The following is a 22,606-nucleotide window of genomic DNA, read 5'->3' on the forward strand; positions in this document are numbered from 1 at the left end:
ACATCTGTGTGGAAGCTGTTACTCTGCACATCTCCATACAACTAAACTCTATGCTTCTGAGAAGTATAGTAAACCATTTAAACATAAATCAAATGGGTCATATTTTAAATGCATTAATCAAACTTGCTAATTTAAAGGATTCCTAGTAGGGACCTTCTGTTGAAACAAATGAATCAGCTTTTCATTTATTATCTCTTCTTCTGTTAGGACCATAATCTTAGACTCTTTGTTCACATCCAAAGTAGTTGTTCACATCAACTCCATTAGCTGTGTCCAGACACAGGAGGCTGACTGGTTGCTGGATACTGGCATCAGTTTAAGAATGGAAATCACTCCAATTTGGGCACTGGGGTAATGAACAGAGTGTCATCCATTTGGTTTGATTAGATCTAGCACACCCGTGCATAAGGACACCATGTTCCAGAACTTGCTACTATGAAATTTATGAATCAGAGAGCTGACTAAATGAATGTACTGTAGGGTTTTAAGAAGTTCAGGGTTACCTCAACCATCTGCTCTGGTTAGTGCACAGTCTTCAAAGAAATGTATAGTTTGGTATGTTTTGTCATCTGTCCTGTGTTTGCCTATTTATCTTTCAGACCAAATCACTCTACTAATTTCTCAAGCTCACACCTTTCACAGAGTTACAGGAGACAAGTCTTTGAGGAATTTGGAAGAGTTGTAGGAAGTCTCGTAAAGGAGTACTGAATAAGGCTCAGAGTTTAGTTCAGTTATGCTGTCAGATTGAGCTACTGTAACACAAATTTTATACTTTATTTTGAGCTCTACTGTTTTTTATTCCTCTAAAAATGACTTTTAGTAGTTTGCTACATATGAAGTGTACTTTTTAATAGGTTGTGGGACTAAAATTATTTATAGCAGAATGTCTTAATTTTATAATGAGTCAATGGTATTTTCAATATAAAAAAGACATTTATATTATAGACAATTGTTTAGGGTCATATAAGTTGTGGATAGAGACATAACTTGCTTTTTCTTAAAGCACAACTATTAGCAACTTTACTAGGCATGTTTCATGATTCCATTGTCTCATTTCTTATAATTAAAACTTCTCAGTTTTACAGCGACTTCCTGTAGGTTAGAAAGAGAGTGTTTTGTATGAATGATTTAGTAAAGTTATACTCATACTTATTTAACCTTGTTAACCAAGATGAAAAAAGTAAAGGAGGTTTCAGCAAAAGGATGAGAATCTCCCTATGGAAAACAGAGGGAATAAAAGAAGTAAAATTTGCACTCAGCTATGTTTATGGTTTAACTGGTGAATATGTTTTGATTCAAAACCTATCATTATTTCTGCCTGGCAAACTGGTTCATCTGTACCATTTTTCTAGATTCCACATATATGTATTAATATGTGATATTTGCTTTTCTCTGTCTGACTTACTTCACTCTAGGATTGACATATATACACTAATATATATAAAATAGATAACTAATGAGAACCTGCTGGATAGCACAGGGGACTCTACTTCACTTTGCTGTACAGTAGAAACCAACACAACATCACAAAACAACTTTACCTCAATTAAAAAAAAAACCCTATCACTAATCACAGGTAATGTTGTATTGGGCAGCAGAAACTGGCGAGAGAAATATTTTGATTTCTACTCTGTTGCCTCAAGCAAGGTAAAGTGGTTGAGCCAAAAGGATTTAGATTTCTACTCTTCTGACTGGGCCCATGAGGAATTAATTCAATGAGAGATAAGCTTCCACTTCGCAATAGAATAAAGACATGCTTAGTTGATGCTTTTTCCTCATTATTTCATCCCTTTTGGACACATAACATTTTAAGAAAGGTGGGGGAGGTGATTAGAGCACTGGGGGGCCATTTGGGGGGTGCTCAGCTGTGTGGCTCAAGTTCCCTGTGCTTTCTGGTTTTATTAAAATTTTTTTTGACTAGTGTGTCCAGCACCCCCTTATATTCCTCTGTACAGGAAAAACTTCGCTTTTTGAAAAGGAAGAGAAGGCCTGGGAACGTTAATTTTATTATCTACCTCTGGAAACTAAGGAGAGCATAACCGTCAATCCTGATTTATTTGGTGATTAAAGGCATCCATTAGACCTTGTAAAAAGTTGGTGAAAGGTCTGGCTGTAAATGTATGGTGCTGCATTCTTCAACCTTTGGTGTCTAGGAGGTGTTAGTAGCTAATACTATCGTACGACTAGTGTCATTTCAGCAGGTAGTTGTGAAGTGAATGAATTTAAATGCCACCTGGTTAATGAAAGGAAGGAAGAAACAAAGAAGCAAAGAGAGAGAGAAATTGTCCTGCTTCCCCTAATATTTTAAACAATATTTTCAGGCTCACTTTTGTTAAGATGAATAAATATGAAATGACTGTAAGATAGAACATTTTAAAAAAAACTCAGCCTCCTGATTTTCATTAATGGTGACACATTGATGTCTCTGTCTGCGCATCCATTAGCCTCTCATCAGGCCATGAGGCAATTTCCTTTGTCTTTCATTATTTGGTTTACATGACTGCCTTGCTCTGAGCTCCTAGAGATCATTTACTACTCCTGGAATTCATAAGTGCTTGATGTTTGAATGCTTCTTGTAAATAGCAGTGCTATAAGAGAAGGGACAAGAATTCTGGTTTCAATCATTTGTACTTTCTTGGGACAGAACCAGATTTCCTACTCTTGACCGTGTGATGATGACATTACCCGCTCAAGGCTGAGATAAATCCAGGGATTTTTGTTAGTTTGGTATTATCTTAACATGCTTTGGTCAAGAGAGAGATTTTGATATTTTCCTTTTCCTGATGACTTTTGGCGACCATCCATTACTAAACTGAGCGCCTTACTTACTTTGCAAACTCCTTATCTGTTAGGACCTAGGCTTTGTCTCTGCATTTCCTACGGAAGTGGTTCTTAATCCTGACTGTACATTTTAATTATCTGCAGAGGTTAAAAAAAATGGGCTCCACACCTAGAGAGCATGATTCAATTGATCTGGTCTAAAGCCCAGCTTGTAATTTCAAAATATTCCCCAGGTTAGGATTGAGTGTAACATGCAGCAAGGTCACCTACAATGTCTAGGACAATTCCTTGTGAAGGGCAGGTGGTCTCCAGGAAATGGCAGTTAAACTGAACTGCATTGATAAACAGGCTACACAGGGCCATAAGATTTTGGGTGAGGACATATCTGGACATATTCCACTGCAGGAATTGTGTAGTACCTTAAGTGGCTCATAATTTTGGGGTAAAACCACAGGGGCCTGAAGGTCTTACCTTAGTTGAGTTGGTAGATCAGTTTTGTTTTGTTGTCCCCCTTTTGGGTGCTGTGCTTTAGTTTCCTCATCTGTAAAATGGAAATAACCAAAGTTTGGGGTCATATTTTTGTTTGAGGCAAAAACCAGTACCAGTAAAAATTCGCCGCAATGAGCTTTGTGTAAAATCATCAAATTGCTGTCATGCAAACACAAATGGGAGTTTAGGAAGTGGAAGCAGCAGAAATGTGTCTGGGGTACTTGTCAAAGTCGATCGATAGGGTTCAGCAATGATGTGGACTTAGGGATTCTCCTACCAAATCCCAGCATCATGACATTAGTGCTGCTGAAGAAATGCCACTGAGGGTTAAAACTACCACTTCTCTTTTGTGTTAAATGAAGGGGCTCTGGGGACTAGACCTCTTCCATGAGTCAGAGGTCCTGCTGCTGGCCAGGACACCAGTGTGCAGGATGGTGGAGCCCTGCTCTTACCACCAGCGCCTTGGGAGCACTGCACACTCTGCAGGGAGGCCCAAGCCTGCTGACACATCAGCAAGAATGCTTACACTGAGAGCTTAGTTCACAGCTCTGGGCCTGGACCCAGGCATGAAGTAGTTACTTCAGATCCTGGTTTCCTGGGATGAACACTCTTCCACTTCTAATTCCCCACCCCTGCCTATAACTGGAGCTGAGGCTGTTCCTGTGCACACAGACTCCCTCCTGCCTCTGTTCCTGCCTGGCTTATCCTGTGGATCTCAATCCCAGATTGTGTTCCTATCCACTTCAGCCGTAAGGCCAGCCAGCTCTCCCATAGCCAGGGGAAACTTCACAAGATAGCCCCTGAGCATCTGCCAGGGTCTAGCAGAGGGACTTGATGCTCCTCCTTACATCTGATCTAAAGTCTGAAATGCTATGTAATGCTATGCTTTAGTTATATCCCCCTAGAGATGGAAAATAGAGGATTCCCTCTTTTATGATAGTTGTGCTATTAGTGAAGTACTGGCCCCTCTCATTTTGGGATCAATCTCCCCCCTACATTTGGTTTCTCGTAATAGTCTATGGTTTATCTCTTGTCATCTCATCTCAGGCTATGGAGGATCAAAGCACACATAGTGTCTTATTAAAAGGGCAATCAAGGACAACTTATTTTACAGGTGGGAAAATGGGTCACAGAGAGTTTTGATGATGTGTAACTGTAATAAGTGAATGGGACCTGAAATGAGGACTCTCCTCTCTATCAAAGTGGCAGGGTGGCTGCAAAACGGTGGTGGTAAATGCAGACAGTGGTGGTAGCAAAGTGTACCACTTGAGAAACTTGGATTGCAGGGACAAACAGATTTTCACTTCATGACATCTCAGTTTTCTCATTTATAAAAAATGAAAACAAGAGTACTTAACATGTCAGGATGCTGTGAGGGTTAAGAGAAATATACGTGAAAAGGACTGGTGCCGGGTTTGGCTCTTATAAGTAAGTAAGGCAGTAAATGCACACACATGCAACCATGAAGTGGGTAGCTTTGAAGAGTTCCTGTCCAAGGCTTAAATAGTCCACAGGTCTCCTGAGATAGCTTCTGGGAGCACTGGTTTCTATAGGACCCTGCAGCAGTCACTCCAAAGCCCTTCCCTCAGGTTGATCTCTCTGGAGAATGACCCCAAAGACCCCCAAGAGGGCTCTCTGGCCACTTATGTCCAGTTGCAGAACCAGAGGCAGAGGCTGTCCTAGATGGCAGCTCTCATCCTGTTATATCTGTGATTCCTGAAACCAGTTGGACAGCAGAGGTTCAACAGTATCTTCTTCATTATAATGAAATGAGGTCATCCTAAGCAGAGCATTTAGCCCAATACCTGGTGTGTACTAGGCATTCAACAAATGTTAGTAGTTACTAAGAGTAGTAGTTTTAAATCCACAGGTAGGTTCATGGGTCAGAGTGCTTCCAAATTTCAGACTCCTTCCTCTAGATTAGGAAGCAAGTGAGTATGTTCTGGGTTAGGGCCAATCCATGGAAAGTCTATGCCACCGACTGTTATTTATTCATTCATGTATTTATTTATATACTTAGTACACATTTACTGAGCATCACTTATGTGTGTTGCCCTTGCTCAGCACACAATTCTCTGATCTCTGGTGTTTATGCATGACAGTTGCACCAGGCTGGTACGAATAGTGTTACACCAGGAAAACCCACTTCTCAATATCACTTTTCCATCTGCCTTCTGATAAAGCTAGAGAGTTAGGAGGAGCTCTGATCATGGCACCTTGTGGGTGAAATCTGGAGTTGGTCATGTGTGCACTTTACATATAAGAAAACTGAGGCCTGAGAGGGGAGTACTTGCCCCAAGTTCAGACAGTACTTCAGTGGCCATCTGAGGCTAGAATCTGGTTCTGATTAGTTTAGGAAAAAAGGCCCTTTCCAGCAGACCACTTGCCTCTGTATGAGAGGGAGATAACTAGTCTTTACATTTTCACTTACACATAGGTGTTCTTTTTCTTTCTGAAGAGGTGCATTTTAAGGTTAAATGAAATAGCATTTGAATAAGTCTAGAACAGTGGTTCTTAACTGTAATTGCATTAGATCATCTGAACATCATTTTGAGAATACTGATTTTGGAGCCCTACCCCATGGCTCACGGGCCCAGCTGCTCCGTGGCATGTGGGATCTTCCCGGACCCGTGCCTCCTGCATCGGCAGGCGGACTCTCAACCACTGTGCCACCAGGCAAGCCCACTCATATTGGTTTTTAAAGCTCTCCACGTGTTTCTAAAGTATGGTCAGGGCTCCACAGTCCAATATCCAGTCATTCTAATACACAGTCAGTGGTCTAGAGATCAGTGCTTCCAAAACTCTAATGCACATTTGAATTATCTGGGGATCTTGTTAAAATTCAGATTCTGATTCAGTAGGTTAAGTGGGGCTGGAAAGTTCCCACTTCTAACAAGCTCCCAGTTCATGTTAATACTGCCAGTCCCGGGCTTCCCTGGTGGCACAGTCGTTGGGAATCTGCCTGCCGATGCAGGGGACACGGGTCTGGGAAGATCCCACATGCCGCGGAGAGGCTGGGCCCGTGAGCCGTGGCCGCTGAGCCTGTGCATCCGGAGCCCGTGCTCCGCAACGGGAGAGGCCACAACAGTGAGAGGCCCGCATACTGCAAAAAAAAAAAAAAAAATACTGCCAGTCCCCAGACCACACTTGGAATAGCATCTCCAGAAGATGCTCTGGATTCTGGTTATCCACTGGTCACTCACTAGGTACTCCAGCCAGAGGCCTGGAAATTACCTCTTTCCTTCATCCACTCATCTGCACTCTACCAGCTCTTGGTCATTATTTCTTGTCAACTCCACCCCACTGTTCTCTGCAGCTCCTATCTTTTCTTGGTAGACTGGTCAACATTCTCTTCCATGTTCACCCACCATCACTCCCCATCCTGGCTGTGTTCTCTGCTAGACCACCTCCTGATGGGGCTTTCCCATTCCTCCTTGGCTCTGTGCATGCCGTTTTTACTCTGTGGAAAGCTCTTCCAGTCCTTGACCTATCCCTTAAGAGACCACAGAATCCCTGGACCTCTTCTCTGCCTGCACTAGTTACATATGACGATTGTCTAGGAGCAACATGCCCTATTGGTTCTTTTCTAAGTTCCCAGAGCCCAGCTCAGCACCTATCAGGCTCTTAAATAAAGTAGGTGTTCAATTTAAGAAAGAAAACCCCAACTCTGAATGAGTAAGGCCAAAGACCTCAGCTGCTCTCCTTCGGATCAAAATGAACATTCTTTCGAAATTATGTTTTAGGTTTTAAATTCTCCAGTTGGAGAAAAAAAAGTCGATCAAATTCAACAAAGTAAGTGTTATTTCCTGTAGCTTAATATAGGCAGGCTCAGGGACTTCCCGGCGGTCCAGTGGTTAAGACTCCAAGCTTCCACTGCAGGGGGCACTGGTTTCCATCCCTCCTGGGAGGCACTAAGATACCGCATGCTCTGCAGCACGGCCAAAACAAAACAAAAACCAAAAAAACAAACAACAAAAAAAGGGCTCAGAGCAGGTGATGGGAAAGGAAGGAGAGGATGGATGCTGGAAGCAGCTTGGAGGACTGCTTTCAAATATGGGCTCGTCCCCGCAGCGGAAAAAGCAAGAGCCCGCGGACAGCCGATGGAGAAACTTCCATAGAAGTGCGCGGGTCAGGATGGCGTTCCGGAGCTAGAACTAACTTGACGCGGAGGGAGGCGCCGCTTGCGGCAGCCATTGAAGTTTCGTGTCTTCAGAGCCCACATGGGCCACTGGCTTGGGAAGGGGGGAGGGGGGAGGGAGGGCAGGTCCAGAGCGGAGTGGGTGGAGTGGAGGGGGAAGACCGAAGGAAATGAGACAAGCTTTTCCTCCCACTGACTCGTGCTTCTCCAGCGTCTGCGGGGCTCACTACCGCTGCCCGTGAGCGCCCAGGCCGAGACCCAGCGCCCCGCGCCCGCCTCGGCGTGTCTCCCCTGGGATTTCTTTCCGAGGCGCCAGTGCCGGTCCAAAGCCTGGCCACAGCTTTGTTGCGTGCTCGCCTTAGTGATCGGCTCCTGGTCCCAGAGCAAGGACCCCGGAAGTGCGCGTCGGTGGCTCTGGCGAAGGTAAGCGGCGCCGGTGAGAGCGCTAAGGGCGTAGGGGCTCCTGGCATCCCCAGCGGGCCCTGGTCTGCCCGGAACACCCCTTCTTCGGAAACACCCAGAGCACTTCTGACCTGAAGCCTCTGCTTTGTTCCTGACCCCCTGCCAGGTGTTGTAGCCTGGGTCCCCCAGGGAACTTTGCTTCCCAGCGCTTGTTTTTACTCTCTCTCTTCCTCTTACTTTCCTGTTGCTTCCCCCGCCCCCTCGCCCCCCCCCCCCCCCCCCCCCGCCCCGGCTCCTTTTTCTGGACCCAACAACTCTGCTCCTTGCTAATGCAGCCTGGCTTCCGAGAGCGAGTCCTTCCCTAATCTCAGCGCCTCTCTCCTCCTCCGCCCCTGGGACCAGGGGCTGAGCGTGCGGGCCCGCGACAGTGACTGGCTTTGACCCCGGGCCTGCCGGAGGCGGATCTGTCCGAAATTACCATGGCTCTCTTCAATCTCATTCACCTTTCGAGGCACTCAGCTGGCCGCGTGCTTTTGGCGACCCCCGGGACCCCGAAATCAAAGCGGATTGGGGAGTAACAAGGTCGTTGGCGCCCGTTAAATCCTCAGGGGGACGCTCTGCTCGTGGAGAGGGACGCGGTCAGCTTCTTGCAGCTCTGACTGGATTTCCCAAGGATTGGGGTGTGGGGGTGGGTAGGAGCACTGGATAGGGGACTCGCGTGACGATAATCAGGCTGGCTTGGAAGGATAGGCGAGGAAACTTCGTGCTAGCTTGCCATTTTGCTCTTATTAACTGCCTGAGTGCTCACATTAAGGCTCTGAATAGGGACTCCTATCCCTACTTTACTCTGTGCCCCTCTGAGTAGGGGCAAAATGAGGCGCACAGAGGTTAAATAACGCTACCGGGGTCACATACCTGGGAGGGGGCCCAGCCAGGATTTGTGAATCAGCTGGTTTGTACCGTACAACCCACACCCAGCCCTACAGAGAGTTCCTCTATGCAGTCTGAGCAGAATCCCAACACCTACCGCTGGGTCATACCATGAGGAACCAGGCTTTTTCCATTTTGAGCAAATACATCTTGGTTCTATTCAAATCCAAATGATTTATTTAGTACCTACTATCCTCACAATTCAGTGACAAGCACTGAAGTTTCACCTTGGAGCCTTACTCTTTCATCCTCTACCCATCATCCAGTCTGTCAGCAAATATGTAATTCTTCCCCAGAAGCCTGGCTTGAGTCTTTCTCCCCAAAAGGCTATTAGGCTTGTTGGCTAACCCGGACCCTGGAGTGGGACCTCCAGCATTTGAATCCTGGATGAGGACTTTCTGTAGTTTTCTGTGGCTGGATTTCCTCATCTGTAAAGTAGGGATGGGAGAAGTGGCTCTTAACTGGGGTTTTGATTTTGCCTCCCAAATGACATCTGGCAATGTCTGGAAACATTTTTGACTGTTAACATGTAAGTGTTGCCCCTACCCCGCAACAGAAGGGATGGGAATCTGCACATGTGAACATGTTTTACAAGCACCAGAGGTAGATCCTGTGCATATTAAAGTTTGAGAATCACTGTCTTACAGAATAAAATCTAACCACAGACATTGGCCTACATGCCTGTTCACACTGGCCTCAACTTACCTTCCCAGCCTCACCTTATGACACTTCCTGTATGCACTTTCCATTCCACCCAACTCACTATTCTTCTGGTATTCTAGGTGTTGACTTTTTGAAATGCCCTTCTTCCTCCATGGCTGACAAATTGCTTATTATTCTTTGAGACTAGAGCTCAAGTCCCCTGCTGGATGAAGCATTATTCAGTTCCTGCAGATGGTTCGGTTCTGTCCCTCCCTGCTACCCTAGCACCAGCCATCCTTCCCCATTTTTTCTTTCAGTGTATCTTTCTTACAGTGTTTACTGTTCTGTATAGGGATCTCTTGTTCATCCCCTGACTTGTTTCTTTGTACCTGGACCTAGCACAGTGCTCTCCTCATGCTGGTGGTTAAACTTGCTGACTTTGGAGTCAGTCTGCCTGCATTCAAATCCTAGTTCTGCCACTTAACTCTGTGACCTTGAGCACATTGACTCAGTCTCTCAAAGCCTTATTAACAAAATAGGAAGAAATAGTCTGCCTTCTCTGCAGAGAAGTGTGATTAACTAATAGGATAATGATTGTTCATCTTAGTACTGAGTGGCTACTCTGTGCCAGGACATGGCTCAATTTTAGCATTTTATATTTTTAGTCATTTAACTTTTATGAGGACCTTATTAAGTTAGTACTGGTATTACCCTATTTTCCAGGCAAAGAAATGGAGGCACAGAGAGGCTAAGCAGTTTGCCCAAAGTCACACAGCTAATGAGTGGCAAGCCAGTATTCACACAGACATCTGAACTGCAAAACACACACTCTTCACACTATGCAGGTAAAGGGCTTAAACCAGTGCCCCACGTATAGTAAGTGCTCCATAAATATGAGCTGGAGTTTGTTGTGTACATTGATAAAAGCCAGAGTCCCTTGGGTTTTTCAACTGCATCACACTTGTGATCTAAGACTGTGCCATTATTTTTACAATCCTGTTTCTTCCCTCTCCTTCTTGCCCCTAACCCAGTCTCAGAGGGACAGGACATTGGGGTCAGTCTCCTGTCACAGTTCTAGGTCAGCACCAATGAACTTGATGCTAAATGGAGCTTTATGTGTGCCAGGTCAGTCAGAATGGCATTAACTCTTTGGGGGTGGTCCTATGGAATCAACACACCTGCTTGAGGTTAGAGGTGCAGACGAGGGGTCAGGAGCTACCTGACTCCAGCTTTGTCCTTTCTAAGCATGTGCCCTTTGCAATGTGCACCTAGCACAGAAATATTGAGTTAAATCAATCAAGGAATGTGGGATGGATGGATGAGTGGCACCAGGTGGGTCTCTTGCCTTATACTTGATGATGCAGAGTATGTTTTCTCTCCAAGTGTTATATGTCAGGGGTCCCCAACCCCTGGGCCACAGAATGGTACTGATCCATGGCCTGTTAGGAACAGGGCCACATAGCAAGAGGTGAACAGCAGGCGAGCGAGCTAAGCTTCATCTGTATTTACAGCCTCTCCCCATCACTTGCATTACCGCCTGAGCTCCGCCTCATGTCAGATCAACAGTGGCATTAGATTCTCATATGAGTGCAAACCCTACCATGAACTGCGCATGTGAGGGATCTAGGTTGTGCACTTCTTATGAGAATCTAATGCCTGATGATCTGAGGTGGAGCTGAGGTGGTGATGCTAGCACTGGGGAGTGGCTGCAAATACAGATTATCATTAGCAGAGAGGTTTGACTGCACAGAGACCATAATAAATCAATTGCTTGCAGACTCATATCAAAGCCCTGTCACTGAGTGGCAAGTGACAATTAAGCTGCATCTGGTGGCAGGCTTTATAGGGGCAAGTGAGTTGATGTACTTCAATAGTACAACTGCATCTGGTGGCAGGTTTTAAGTCAGAATCTGACACTTATTTTAGTCTGCGTGTGGCTTGCCCATTATTTTATTTACCACTTCCATCCACACCTCTTTCCCACACTGCATACTTGTCTCAGTCACAGTTTTGGTAAATCCACAAGCTAACCCTAGCCAAACGTGGAGACCAAGCACCATGCATTAAAAGACAAGCCTTTGGAGTTTTTCAAAAGAAACAAACGTGAACACAAAGAACAGAAGCGATTATCGGAAGCCACCACTTCATCAAATGTGTCGGCACTGAGAGCATAATACTTAGTGACTAACTGCATTGCTAAAGCTAAGAAGCCCTTTACTATTGGTGAAAAGTTGATCCTGCCTGCTGCTAAGGACATTTGTTGTGAACTTTTAGGAGAGGCTGCAGTTCAAAAGGTGGCATGTGTTCCTCTTTCGGCCAACACCATAAGTAGACAAATTGATGAAATAGCAGAGGATATTGAGGCACAACTGTTAGAGAGAATTAATGAGTCACCATGGTATGCAATCCAGGTTGACAAGTCTACCGATGTTGACAACAAGGCAACAATTGCTTGGTTTTGTGCGATATATTTTCCAGGAGGATGTGCATGAGAATATGTTATGTGCACTTTTGTTGCCAACCAATACCACAGCTGCAGAACTATTCAAGTCTTTGAATTATTACATATCAGGAAAACTGAATTGGTCCTTTTGTGTTGGTATATGCACAGACGGAGTGGCTGCCACGACTGGAGATCTTTCTTGTTTCACTACTCAGGTCAAAGAGGTTGCCTCTGAATGTGAATCTATGCACTGTGTCATCCATAGAGAAATGCTGGCTAGCCAAAAAATGTCACCTGAATTTAACAACGTTTTGCAGGATGTGATTAAAATTATCAACCACATTAAAGTACATGACCCTTATGGTCATCTCAATAGATGCAGAAAAAGCTTTTGACAAAATTCAACACCACTTATGATAAAAGCTCTCCAGAAAGTTGGCATAGAGGGAACATACCTCAACATAATAAAGGCCATATATGACAAACCCACAGCAAACATCATTCTCAGTGGTGAAAAACTGAAAGCATTTCCTCTGAGATCAGGAACAAGACAAGGATGTCCACTCTCGCCACTGTTATTCAACATAGTTTTGGAAGTCCTAGCCATGGCAATCAGAGAAGAAAAAGAAATAAAAGGAATACAAATTGGAAAAGAAGAAGTTAAACTGTCACTGTTTGCAGATGACATGATACTATACATAGAGAATCCTAAAGTTGTCACCAGAAAACTACTAGAGCTTATCAATGAATTTGGTAAAGTTGCAGGATACAAGATTAATGCACAGAATTCTCTTGCATTCCTATACAATAACAACAAAAGATCAGAAAGAGAAATTAAGGAAACAATCCCATTTACCATTGCAACAAAAAGAATAAAATACCTAGGAATAAACCCAGCTAAGGAGGTAAAAGACCAGTACTCAAAAAACTATAAGACACTGATGAAAGAAATCAAAGATGTCACAAACAGATGGAGAGATGTACCATGTTCTTGGATTGGAAGAATCAATATTGTGAAAATGACTATACTACCCAAAGCAATCTACAGATTCAATGCAATCCCTGTCAAACTACCACTGACATTTTTAACAGAACTAGAACAAAAAATCTGAAAATTTGTATGGAGACACAAAAGACCCCAAATAGCCAAAGCAATCTTGAGGGAAAAAAACGGAGCTGGAGGAATCAGACTCCCTGACTTCAGATTATACTACAAAGCTACAGTAATCAAGACAATATGGTACTGGCACAAAAACAGAAATATAGATCAATGGAACAGGATAGAAAGCCCAGAGATAAACCCACGCACCTATGGCCAACTAATCTATGACAAAGGAGGCAAGGGTATACAATGGAGAAAAGGCATTCTCTCCAATAAGTGGTGCTGGGAAAACTGGACAGCTACATGTAAAAGAATGAAATTAGAACACTCCTTAACACCATACACAAAAATAAACTCAAAATGGATTAAAGACCTAAATGTAAGACCAGACACTATAAAGCTCTTAAGAGGAAAACATAGGAAGAACACTCTTTGACATAAATCACAGCAAGATCTTATTTTACCCACCTCCCAGAGTAATGGAAATAAAAACAAAAATAAACAAATGGGACCTAATGAAACTTAAAATCTTTTGCACAGCAAAGGAAACTATATACAAGATGAAAAGATAACCCTCAGAAAATATTTGCAGATGAATCAACGGACAAAGGATTAATCTCCAGAATATATAAACAGATCATGCAGCTCAATATTAAAAAAACAAGCAACCCAATCCAAAAATGGGCAGAAGACCTGAATAGACATTTCGTCAAAGAAGACATGCAGATGGCCAAGAGGCACATGAAAAGCTGCTCAACATCACTAATTATTAGAGAAATGCAAATCAAAGCTACAATGAGGTATCACCTCATGCCAGTTAGAATAGGCATCATCAGAAAATCTACAAACAACAAATGCTGGAGAGGGTATGATGAAAAGGGAACCCTCTTGCACTGTTGGTGGGAATGTAAATTGATCCAGCCACTATGGAGAACAGTATGGAGGTTCCTTAAAAAACTACAAATAGAACTACCATATGACCCAGCAATCCCACTACTGGGCATATACCCAGAGAAAACCATAATTCTAAAAGACACATGCACCCCAATGTTCATTGCAGCACTATTTACAATAGCCAGGTCATGGAAGCAACCTAAATGCCCATTGAGAGATGAATGGATAAAGAAAATGTGGTACATACATATGATGGAATATCACTCAGCCGTAAAAAGGAACAAAACTGGGTCATTTGTAGAGATGTGGATGGACCTAGAGACTGTCCTACAGAGCGAGGTAAGTCAGAAAGAGAAAAACAAATGTCGTATATTAATGCATATATGTGGAATCCAGAAAAATGGTACAGATGAATCGGTTTGCAAGGCAGAAACGGTGACACAGATATAGAGAACACACGCGTGGACATAAAGGGGGAAAGTGGGTTGGTGGGGGGTGGGATGAATTGGGATACTGGGATTGACATATATGCACTAATATGTATAAAATATATAACTAATAAGAACCTGCTGTATAAAAAAATAAAATAAAAATTAAAAAAAAATTAGACCTCATTCTCTAAATAAATAAATAAGTAAAGTACATGCTCTTAACTCATGTCTGTTCGTGCAGCTTTGTGAGGAGATGGACGCAGAGCGCACACGTCTTCTCTTATACACAGAAGTGAGATGGCTTCTAAAGGTAGATCACTGACCAGAGTTTTTGAGTTATAAGAGCTGCTCCAGAGATTTCTTTTAGAAAAAGAGTCACCACTGACAGCACATTTCAGTGACACAGAATGGGTTGCAAAACTTGCTTACCTGTGTGACATATTCAACCTCCTCAATGAACTCAATCTGTCACTTCAAGGGAGGGCGACAGCTGTGTTCAAGTCGGCAGATAAAGTGGCTGCATTCAAAGCCAAACTGGAATTATGGGGGCGATGAGTGAACACTGGGATGTTTAACATGTTTCAAACATTAGCAGAGATTTTGAAAGAGGCTGAGCCAGGGCCTTCTTTCTCCCAGCTGGTGCATGATCACCTATCTCATCTTTCAAAAGAGTTTGAGCATTACTTCCCAATCACAAAAGACCCCTGACCTAGGAAGGAATGGATCCGTGACCCATTTGTGAATAAACCAGGTGAATCAACTTTGTCCGTGCTAGAAGAGGAGCAACTTCTTGAGATCGCAAATGACGGTGACCTTAAAAGTATGTTTGAGGCAACTTCAAATCTCCATACGTTCTGGATTAAAGTCAAGGCAGAATATCCTGAGATTGCCACAAAAGCACTGAAAAGCCTGCTTTCATTTCCAACATCCTATCCTTGTGAAGCAGGCTTTTTTGTAGTGATAGAAACCAAGACAAGGTTACGGAGTAGACTGGACATAAGCAACACACTTTGGGTGTCACTGTCTCCCATCACCCCCAGATGGAACCATCTAGTTGCAGGAAAACAACTTCAGGGCTCCACTGATTCTGCATTATGGTGAGTTGTATAATTATTTCATTATATATTAAAATGTAATAATAATAGAAAAAAAGTGCACAATAAATGTAATGCACTTGAATCATCCAGAAACTGGTCATCCCCCTTCCCCGGTCTGTGGAAGAATTGTCTTCCACGAAACCAGTCCCTGGTGCCAAAAATTTGGGGACTGCTGTTATATATTAAAGGTAAAACTTGTTAAGAGAATTTAATGACTCATATGGAGTTTTCGAGAACCAGGTTTGGAACCTGTCACTGACCCCCTATCTGAGTTATGCATGACACTGGATACTAGGTTACAGGTGATCACTTCACTAACTTGAAATCTTTTTCCCTGAATGCAGCCCTGCCTTTGAAAGCTGAACCCCTTCCTTGCTTGTCCATTGGCCACTTGCTGTATAGGCCAGACTACCTTGCACAAACACCTGCACATTTGTGTACTCTGGCTTCTTCCACAGCTGACTCACACAGTTGTAATCCCCCTGAGTTTGCTTGTTTTGGCAGGTTGTCTCCCAAATTTTAGTGGAATGAGGTTAGCTGGGTGTGCAAGGCCTTGAGGTTTTGTTGGGGGGGGGGGGGTCACAGAAATACTCTAGTAAGGCTGCTTTTGAGGATGGAGCAGAGTGAGAACTTCCCTGTCCATCAACACATCAGAGACCACTCAGATCCCCTGTCGCACTGCCTTCCCCCTTCAGATACCAGACTCTTACTGCCTCTGGCATTATCCTGTCTCCTGGGTCACCAGATGGCTGATCTGAGAAACAGATTCTCCTAGGGTATTAATGACTGGAGTAAAAGGCTGACTCAAGATTTTGGGGGCATCACTTGCGTTTTCACTGCGGTATTTAAAGCCTGATTCAGAAGATAAACTAGCCCAGGAGAGGAATGTCAGACCCGGCACTAGGTTTTCAGGCCTCTGATGTCATGGTTTGGCTGCCTCTTAACTGACCATCAGGCAGATTCCTAATGAAGCTGGTTCTGCTTGTGTGTCTGGTTCTAAGGAGAGACACCTCACCCTGTTCAGGTCTTGGACTGTGCTCTGTGAAATGTACCTCGATTATTTGACTCTATGTGAAATCCTGTTTGGTTCTGAAAGGGTCATTTAATCTAAATTAGACTAGACTAGACTGGTGATAGTATCTTGAGGAATTAGGGTGAGTTTGGAATACACGTGGGGTAAGTAACTCTGTGCTGGGCGCCAGAGAGACAAACATGAGGAAGATAATACCCTGGCTGATGAACTGTACGGATGGCTCCTCCCGATTCTGGGCTTTTGAACATTATCTTTAGAGCAGCCAAAAGTCTGTATGAATTGCTAAGTAATTGCTAAGTTTCTCTGGACTTAGAGAGGGAGGAAGAAAGCAGGGGCAGAGAGACAGAGACAGAGACAGAGAGAGACAGTGAGAGTGTACCTGATCATTTGGGTCTGTTTTACATAAAATCCAGCATGTGACCTAGCAGATCAACTGTCATGACTGATACATTTCCTGGGAATCACGTTCACAGTTGCAGTCCTTTTCTTTGATCCCAAAGTCTTTTGCCAAAGCTCACCACAGGTGATAGGTACATATGCTTGTTGATTGGACAATTTTTATAGGTCATTCCCAGACTTCAGTAATTTATTTACCACGTAGTGACCCCCATGGCATGTAGGAAACACTTAGTAAGTGATAAACGAGTGAATGAATGCCCTAGCATGAAAGTCACATCTTGACCCTCAAGATGCTCATGGCCTGAATGGGGAGATAGACAAGAAAACCAGCACAAAACAGAGGAGTAGTTCTGTGACAGAGAAGATACAGATGCAGAGGAAGACTCAATTCAGTCAGGGGTCAGGGAATAGAGGCAGTGAGAAGGGAGGTCTCTTTTGAGGAACATCCTTCCTTCACAGAAAGTGGTCCCATAGGTGGTTTCCAGTGGCCAGTTACAATAGGAGCACCTGGGGTGGGTGCCAGAACCCATGGTAAGGGTTTTGTATGTCTTTATTGCATTGATCCTCACAACCATTCTCTGAGGTCAGTATCAGAGGAGGAATCAGGATCCCACCCTCAGCTAAAAGACAGACCTGGGATCAGATCCAGGCCACCAGACTCTAAGCCCTTCACCATTGCTTCAGACAGTGTCAGGATGGTCATATTATCATCAGAGACACTTTTAGAAAATCTAGTTTTCACAAAGGAAAGTACAGGTGTGTGGGTTGCTGTGGTCCAGGTGGGAGTGGCCTTTTCCTCCATGTTTTTCCTCCTTTCCCTCTCCTCTGCCTGATGTCTGAGGACTTGCCTTGTCAGAACTTAGAAGCAGTTAGAAGCTGTCTGCTCTGGGGGTCAGCAACTCTCTCTTCCTCCTCTTGCTCCCTCTTTGATCTCCGAGACAGCTTGTACTTTGTCCTCCAAGGTGAGAGGAGGCAGAAATGCTGCTCAGCAGAGAAGTAACCATAAGCTTTTGAAGGAAAGAAGTCTTTTTTTACAAAAAACCTGCCATAATTTAAGCCTTTTCCCTTTGCCCTGTGCCCTCCTGCCTGTGTCACTCAGACGGTCAGTAGCCGGAGGGAACTGACTTCAGGGGGTCTTGTTTCTACACAGGGACCCCCCCTCCAGAAGAGCTGCCCAAACCTGTCTTACCCTAAGGACCTACACAAATATGGCTGACTTGTCCTTTTACTCACTTATCTTGGCAAGATAGGCCACAGCAGCCCACGAGAAGGGGCTGGAAGGGCCTCTTATTGGAAGACACATATAATACTTTACTGAAGCGCCTATCCTGTGTTCCACTTGGCTGAACAACCTCTGACATTAGTTTCCTTCCTCGCTGGAGTGAACTTTTAGGACCTCGTGAAAATCAGAAAACAATGACTTGGACATATTAGAGTCTGGAAAAGATACACATGAAAGTGAAGATGGTGCCTGTAGATGGCATTGTGTGTTCACAGAGATAGCTTGGTGGCCTTGGTTTGTCTCTTTAGCTCAAGCTGTTAGTGTTTACCGACTCCCTTCTGTGCCAGGCATAGTTCTAGGCCCTGGAAACACAGAGATGAACAAGTACTCTTCCTGCCCAAGAATCTCTGAAATCCAGTGTGCAGACAGGGGAATCAAAGATAGTAATGAGACATTTTGCTATCCATCTCTCTCATTAAAGTGAGTTCTCTGAAAGCAAGACATGTCTTATTGATTCCTAAATCACTAGAGTCCACCATGAATTCTTACATATTGTAGACATTCAATCAATGACTGTTGCACCACTCTAAAATTCAGCACTAGAGGCAAGACAGAGTGCTTTGTGTGTCCAGAGGAGGCACAGCTAAACTCAGCTTAGACAGCAGGTGGATCCAAGAGCATCTAGGAGGCTGAGATGGAGGCATCTAGGCTGATGAGAAGAGAATCACAGGCAGAGGGGCCAGCGAGAAATACAGCATGGCCAGGTGAGCAGGCAAGGTGTGCTCCAGGAAGGGAAGAGAGGTAGGTGTGGTTGGAGAGGAGGGAGGCGGATCTCTAAATGGGCAAAGTGGCACACCAGGAAAAGCCTTGCTAAAGGGTTTGAATTTTACTCTGAAGGCACGGGGGAGCTACTACAGGATTTCACACAGAGGAGAGACTAGGTCAGAGTTTCATTGTAGAAATAGACCCCTCTGGCAGTAGATGTTGGAGAAGACTAAGACAGGTGGCAGGAAGACCATGTCAGGACACCACTGTAGTTTAGAGAGTAGAAAAGACCTGGGGTTTGGAGTCAGACCGACCTCAGTCCACACAGCAGCCCCATAACATCTTTGTGGAACTTAGGCTATTTATTAAGTGCCTCTGAGCTTCTGTCTCTCTCAGTCTGAAAACAGGGATGGATGATCCCCTCCCTCATGGAGAGATGACTGTCGAGACTATGGACGATGAAGTATGTGAAGTGTCTACTGCAGTAATTGATCCATAATGGGCATGAGAAAATAGTGGTGAATATTATTGTTACTTATCATCTAGGTGAAAAAAAAATGAGGCTCTATCTAAGACACTGGTAATAGGAGTGGAGAATTGGGCACAGACTCAAGAAATATTTTGGCAATAAAGTTGACACCATTTGGTGACTGATTGTGCAGTGGAGTTTGGGGGCAGAGGCAGGAGTCTAGGACTGTCTGGGATTTTGGCCTGGGCAACCAAGAGTAAGTACAGTGGAGCTATTCATTAGGAGAGGTTATGGAGGAGGAGAAGCATTTGCAGGAAAAGATGATGAGCTCAGTTTCAGACAAACTGAATTTGAAGAATTTTAGGGACAGCCAGAGAGACATGTCTAGTGGGCAAATGGTTTAGCAGGTTTGGCATCCAGGAGAGAAGTCTTAAAGAAGATTCAAGGGCAAACTTTTAACAAGAGGTAATGAAGTCATGGTGTTCAAGGAGAGTATAAAGCATGGGAAGAGGAATTATGATGGCCAGTGCTTATTGAGTGTGTACTGTGTGTTTGTTCTAAATATTTTAAGTGTATTAATGCCCTGAATAACCATTGCCAGAGAAGACTATTATACCTACTTTACAAATGAATAAACTGACGCACAGGGATAGTAAGTAACTTGCCCAAGGTCATACAACTATAGTAATGGACCTAGGATTTTAGGCAAGGCAGTCAGGATTGGGAGCCTGTGCTATTTATGGCTTTGCCAGACTGCCTCTGAGAGTGGGGGGACTAGTGCGCAACAGTGACCTCTGAGGGAGGGCAAGGAGAGGCTCTAGTGAAGGCAACAGGAGTAGGACCTGGGCAGAAAAGTAGGAGGAAATGGGAGACTGGAATACAGGAGAGTTTCCAGGAAGGAGGGATCAGTAGCATCAAATTATCTGGAAATCCATTAAGAAAAGAAAAGAAATATCCATGGATTTGGGAATAAGGAAGTTATTGATGACTTGGTGAGGGGAATTTGAAAGATGAGGCGGGTTGAGGAACAAATGTGAGGTGAGTAGGTAGAGATACCAAACATAGGCAGTTCTTTCCAGATGCTTGGCTGTGGAAGCAACAAGAAAGGGAAGATGATAACTAAAGGTATTAGGTAGAGGGAACATTTTAGAGATGGAAAAGACCTGTCAATATCTATGGGGAGGGACAGAACCAGAGGAGGCCTCACAGAGTGGCCACAAATGCACTATGCACACTGGGGAAAGTATCTCTATGTTCACTTTTCTTTTTTATACAGATTTTTAATATCTCTCCCCATGTTCTGGACAGTTTCCATGTAGATGGTTAGGACTCAATAAATAAGCCCCTGAAATGTGTTTCAGATCTTCAGCTTTTATTAGGTGGAGTAGAGAAAATTTATTTCATAGTACCCAATGATGAATCATTATCACATGTTGTTAAATCCAGACCATATCAAATTTATGTACAGTACATCATCTACTGAATTTATCTTTGAAATATTCCAAGAGAGCACAGTGTGCTAGAGCTCCCTGTCAATCATGTGGAATTGGGGTGTCTGCTCTATAGATACCAGGGTAGTAAGAATGATGGGTGGCAGTAAGCCTTGAGAGGAAGGAAAGTGACTCACAGCACAGTGGGTGGAAGGGAGGGGAGACTGATCTTTGTGTATGTGTGTGTGAGTTAAGTTTTATTTGGGTCAAAATGAGGACTGCAGCCCGGGAGAGAGGGACACTGATTTTGAACTGGACATGAGACCTATGATCCTGTGAGCAGAGGGAAAGGTGATTGGAGATTAAGATAAATCTATAGAAGGAAACAGAGATTTGCTTGGATTTTATAGGAAATGGAAGGCATATTTTGTAAGGAGGCTTGCTAGGGCAACAACCCTATGCTTAAAATGAATCTAGATAATTTGGCTGCTGCAATTTCAGTTCTTAATAATGGGAAAGACTGACATTTCCTTATGAATGGTTTGTTACCAGGCTTAAAGGACAAGTCCAGCAAGCTCTGAGAAGAAGTGTTTATCTAGATCCAAAGACAATCTCTGTGTTTTAATACATAGGATTCTTTTGTCATTCAGACCAGAGGTAGATGCCACAGAGGGTTAAAAGTTTGACTTAAACATGAAATTCAGCTTTTTCTTCGTTCACGGAACTGACATCCCTGAGGCTGCAGGCTGGAAATAGGATTTGGCTGCCAACTTCATAAAGTTGCCTTGGTTGGAATGGTTGGAATCTTCTTGGAAACATCTCAGTGAAATGCACACACACCTCCACAGAAGGCCTTTATGGATGGGGCTGTCTCTCAAAGAGACACTGTCAAAAATCAGAAAGCCCACACAGGAAATGGCCTTGGGATATTTTTTTCCACATGAAGCAGCAACTCAGCTGAATTATTTGCTTGATCTTGAGCTTCAGGTATTAGGAAAAATGAACAGTAAAACTTTCAAGAGTCACATTTTGAGCTTGAAGATTCCCTCTGTATGAGTCAAGGAAGAATCATTCCAGCCTAACTCCCTCCTCAAACTTTCCCACGCAGGTCTTTCATCTGGATGTAGGCATAGTGTGGAGTGCCTTTGGCTGGGTATGGGTGTGATGCACAGACAGGACACTGTCCTTAGGGACAGAGGGAAGAAGTTGTAGTAGTCTTGCCCACCTTTTCCTAGTAGAAAGGAGTAGAGGATGTCCTTCTCCAGGAGGGCATAGTCAGGACACTGTATGCTTCAGTGAAAATGTGGACTCAATGATATAAATGTACATATGGCTTTATTCTAGTTTCATGGGGTCTGAATTTGATCTCATGGAAAGGGCTATGTAAATGTTCCACACATATCCCAAGAATGAGTGAATAGGGCTGTATACATGCTCCAAACATCCATATCAAAGCTATTAGTGGTGCTTATGCCCAACCTTGTGGACCATGGGAGTACCAGAAGGGTCTGAGGGGCAGTATCTGGTGTGCTCAGAAAGCAACAGCACTTTCTGATTCCTTAGGTTATTTCATTGATATTTGATTCATTAGTAAAATCTCTCTCTCTGTCTTTTTTTTTCATTCATCCAATCATTCGTTCATTCAACAGACTGAACAACTACTATGTGGCTGGCTCCAGGATATGTGATGGTAATGTGGTGGTGAATCCAACAGTCTTAGTTCCTGTCTTCTTGGAGCTCACTTTATTAGGGGACAGACATTAAAGAAATAATTACACAAAGAAATACATGATAACAAACTATGGTAAGCGCTATGTTGGAAAAGAACAGGGTGCTCCAGGAGGGAAAGAGAGGAGACAGTTTAGCTTGGGTGTGTCTAGTGAGGAAGACAGATATGTAGACCCATATCTACTGTATATGACATGCCATTTATTGGTAG

The 22,606-nt window shown here is 43.8% G+C and overlaps 1 protein-coding gene across 9 annotated transcripts in view; it reads left to right on the plus strand.

The window, feature by feature from the left end:
* Positions 1 to 7,552: 7,552 nt before the first annotated feature.
* The window catches only part of EVA1A (eva-1 homolog A, regulator of programmed cell death), a 77,464-nt gene continuing 62,410 nt past the window's right edge, over positions 7,553 to 22,606 (plus strand). For 7 of the 9 annotated variants that reach the window (XM_073791197.1, XM_073791198.1, XM_073791200.1 and 4 more), the window contains exon 1: positions 7,553 to 7,831. The gene's annotated coding sequence lies outside the window, so the exon portion shown is untranslated. Of the gene's footprint in view, positions 7,832 to 14,493; positions 15,350 to 22,606 lie in introns of all 9 variants that reach the window. The other 2 variants (XM_073791201.1, XM_033838277.2) reach the window with 2 other exon arrangements.

Source organism: Tursiops truncatus, chromosome 14 (genome assembly GCF_011762595.2).
Source record: "Tursiops truncatus isolate mTurTru1 chromosome 14, mTurTru1.mat.Y, whole genome shotgun sequence".
Lineage (NCBI taxonomy): Eukaryota > Metazoa > Chordata > Mammalia > Artiodactyla > Delphinidae > Tursiops > Tursiops truncatus.